The sequence below is a fragment of the Mytilus edulis genome, chromosome 4, assembly GCF_963676685.1.
Source record: "Mytilus edulis chromosome 4, xbMytEdul2.2, whole genome shotgun sequence".
NCBI lineage: Eukaryota > Metazoa > Mollusca > Bivalvia > Mytilida > Mytilidae > Mytilus > Mytilus edulis.
The window spans coordinates 62531322-62535384 of record NC_092347.1 but is presented as its reverse complement, the minus strand read 5'-3'; the positions used below and the strand labels follow the sequence as shown (position 1 = coordinate 62535384).

The 4063-nt window shown below is 29.3% G+C and overlaps 1 long non-coding RNA gene across 2 annotated transcripts; it reads left to right on the top strand.

Annotated features, from left to right (window-relative positions):
* Positions 1 to 832: 832 nt before the first annotated feature.
* LOC139520154 (uncharacterized) lies at positions 833 to 3495 on the top strand. Of its 2 annotated transcripts, XR_011663829.1 has the most exons (4): positions 833 to 1176; positions 1670 to 1736; positions 2024 to 2095; positions 3077 to 3495. It is a non-coding gene; the product is annotated as an uncharacterized lncRNA (long non-coding RNA). The 2 variants fall into 2 exon arrangements; XR_011663828.1 differs by lacking the exon at positions 3077 to 3495 and having other exon boundaries at positions 913 to 1176; positions 2024 to 3065.
* Positions 3496 to 4063: the final 568 nt, after the last annotated feature.

Genomic DNA, 4063 nt, shown 5'->3' with positions numbered 1-4063 from the left:
AGGCCGTGAAGCATTTTGTCAATACCATATCGTTGTAGCTGCAGTGCATGTAACCTGCATATCATGTGTGACAGTGTAGAAACGAGGGGGAAAATGGGACTGGTGGATTTGTTATCAATTCAAAAGCTGGACATGGTAAGAGAGTTCAATTTTCTCTTTATTATATATTCTCTTTAGACTTTACACATTTTACTGGTTGGAGAAGGTGTATGGTTTCATGTCTTGAATAAATGAACCTACCCCACACCTCTCTTTTTCTTTCTTTAATTCCCCTCTATTATGGTCTGGGGTTTATGTGGTTTGAGGGTAAAAAGCTTTATTTTGAGGGGAAGTGCTGCCCAAATTTTTTATGAAGCTGGACTTGGTAATTTTTCTGGAATTTTGCCCCTGGAAGTTATTTATCATTTTTGCAATGTACACAAAGACATCTATACATAAGGGGCTTTTTAGTTTTGCATCCAAAAGGAGAGGATTATTTTGTAAATACTTATTTGGTAGCAATTATATAACCATAAATAAAATTAGAATTGAAAAAGTAAACAATTGCAGTCACAATGATTCATTCACAAAAATAATGTTTTACAAACTCAAAATATTAGTTTTCTTTATTTAATAATCAGAATTTTCATATTAAGTCATCTTTTGCATGTAATCAGAGACCAAGTGGTCGGAAACCTTACATATTTAGTCATTTATAATGATGTGTAGAATGCAGGATAATGCATGAAGGCAAAAAAGAAAATTAAGAAGGGGGGCACCCACCCTCATTCCACATTATTAGAAATAAATGTGAGTCTGTGATCTATTAGAATAAAGGTAAACATGAATTCACAATCATATTATATAAATATAAATTGAAAAAATCAATTGTATATTCCAAATAAAATTATGAACTCAAGTCTAAATAGTTTATAGTTTATCTAATTAACCAATACATGTGCAGACTGACATTTCATATCATATTTTTCAGGAATGATGCATGCAGGAATTTGTGCCACACATTTCAACAATTTCCTTAATGGATTGAATGTACTGTCTGTGAATTCATCAGCCATACTTAAAGAAAAAGGAGAATTAAACTGGAAAGAAAATATTTGCAGTTGCAAAAGAATCCTGTAAATAAATTCAAAAGAAGAAACAGTTTTAAACATGGTTAATTTAATGAATAATTGGAAGGTAATTAAACCTTTAGTCATATAATTCATAAATTTTCCTAAGTAGATATAAAGTATAATGAGGACCATAATTATATTCATATTTGCACTTAAGCAGTCATAAAAATGAATTAACAGATCTTGGTAATAATTTCAAGTTTAGGGTCAATATTTCAAATCAATTTTGTGGTAAAGCATTGTTATATATACTTGAAGACTTTCATGTATAGAACATGACAGAATTTGTTTCAACAAAAATATTGAACTAGAATTAGTTACTTACATATGTATAATTTATTAAATGAAATCTATATTCATGATATTAATGTATAATTTCAACAAATTTAATGAAACCTATTTGGTTTTGAAAGCCTTTATACATATTATTATTACAAATTTCATTGTTAACAGCCTGAGTTTCCAGTTAATTTTAAATGTAATATGTTTTAGCTATAGTATTTGAACACTGCATGCACTTTCATTTATATATATTTGTTATCACTTTTTTTCATTAGGTTGAAGCTAGTTATGTTGCAGAATTGCAAATGTTTGGTACTGGTTGAAACTATGAAAGTAATACAGGTAAATTTAAAGAATTTAGACTTTAACTTTATTAATAGAAAAGATATTCCCAAATGTCAAGGTGAAAGTGGACATTGTAGATTCTAAACACCCATGTGAAAGCAACAGTCTTCTATGGTGAGAGGATGCCATACTTAGCAATGCTCTTGTTATTATATGGAATATGGCTTTTTTATCATTATTTTCACTATTTTGATATTGAACAACCACCATTGATATGAATCCTATATTATCTGATTATATTAATTTACTTATTTAATTTTTGTTATATTTGTTATCAATTGTAGGTCTCATGGTCATCATTTAACAGCAGGTTATTAGCAGCAGTTTTGTAGAAAAATGAAGGATGACTGTCAATGGTAAATACATACATTTTAGGATAATTACATGTAGTTACCTTTGAAAAAAAACTTAGGTTCCATTTGAGACTTTTTAATCTGATAATGGTGTTTTGCAGGCATTTATAACATTTCTTTTTGGACAATATATTTAGTAGACTCAACTATAAAATGTAGGATCATGTAAACTTGTACACAGATGTCACTGACCTACATTTTCCACTTCACTGACTTTGGTTACATTAAACATCCAATTTCATATACAACAAATGTATATCTCAGCAACTAAAAGGTGTCAGATCATGCAAACTTATATATACACTCTCAGAGTCTAGTAAGTAACTCAGCTTCCAGGCAAAAGAAGGTCACAGTGATCCACATTTTACACTATTGATTTGTACTTTATTTTATAATTTAAATACAAAGTATATTATCAAGACTGCCACTGGTTCTTATGTGCCACAATTCTGACAATGAAGATAACTATGTGATGTAGATAACTTATGTTTATTTAAAACTTGGTCACATGCTGTATATATGTAAATTTTTACCAAAAAGAACAGTTCAACTGTTTTGATTTAAGGTACACATATATGGTAAAGGTCACACCTATTAAATATACATGTATACCTTGAATTTATTTGCATTGGACCCTATAATGCTCCCTATATCATTTATATTGTCAATTATTGCATTCCAAATTGCCATTGTTCACAAAACAAAAACCACTAAAAAGGATGGCCATCATATGCAAAAGCAATATAAAATGCATACCCATCAGCTGACCTAATTATTGCAATCACTTCAAAAACCTGGCCATATATCATATTATAAAACTCTTAATGAGTACCTTTGTTAGTCAGGTATAATATAATCTTTTTAAATTGATGTTGTAATGCATGATTGGATTAATTTTGCACTCACTGAAATATTATATAGATTTAGTAGTTTATTAGTATATATTACACCTTTTCATTACAAATAAATAAATTAAACTTTCAGGTAAATGCAGCAACAGAATGTTCCCCTGGAAAATTTACATAGAAATTTGGGAAAGTATGAATAAGAAATTAGAGAGGCAAACAGATAACCAGGAAACAAAGATTTTGAAAGAAAAGAATTGCCACTAATAGTAATATGCTATATCTGACTGGGAGCAACATGTACTATTCAATATGGAAGGATTGATAATTTTGACTGAGAACACAGTGAACTCTAATAATGCTATGACTATCAATAAGTAATTGACTGAATCAGAGGAGTAAACTATTTACACATTTGTAAATATAACAGTTATATGTTTGCTTGATTATTGAGGCATTCAAAATAAAGAAAGTTGAAAAACCTTTGAAAAAGTTATAATTTCATCATTTTTTGGTTATGTTACTATGACAACTGAAATATATAATGTATTATCATTATGCTTCATCAAACTTAAATCTTTAATTGTGGAAAAGGTGACAAAGTCTTTTTTAATCCTTTTACTTGCATGACTGTTACCTGTTAAAAAAAATATATTTGGTGATTTTCGCTAACTTCTGAGTAATTTATTTTGCTCATTTAAGACCACAGTAATGCTAATATAAGCTGCATTACAATGTATCATAATATTTGTTTACATTTACATAGAAGCCATGTGTTGTTGGTCGTAAATCATGGTATTTGATCTGCCATTGTCTGTTAGGTTGTTAATCTTGCACATCAGAACAATGCAAAAACTTGAATTTTCCAACTTCATGTCCTGTTGCCATGGTAACCGTTGTTCATAGAAACCAAAAAATTGTTCTCATTTGATTGCCTTGTGAAACTGTATTATTCTGTGTTAGTTTAACAAAGGATATGACAACATATGTCACACTTTGATCACCGATGATGAAAGATATACAAAAAACTGCTGTTGATCACTGTTTCGTTAGGGATCACAAAAACATTTTTCGTGCAAAAAATAGTCTGGTGACCCATATTTTTTTTTATTTCTTTTTAAAGCTC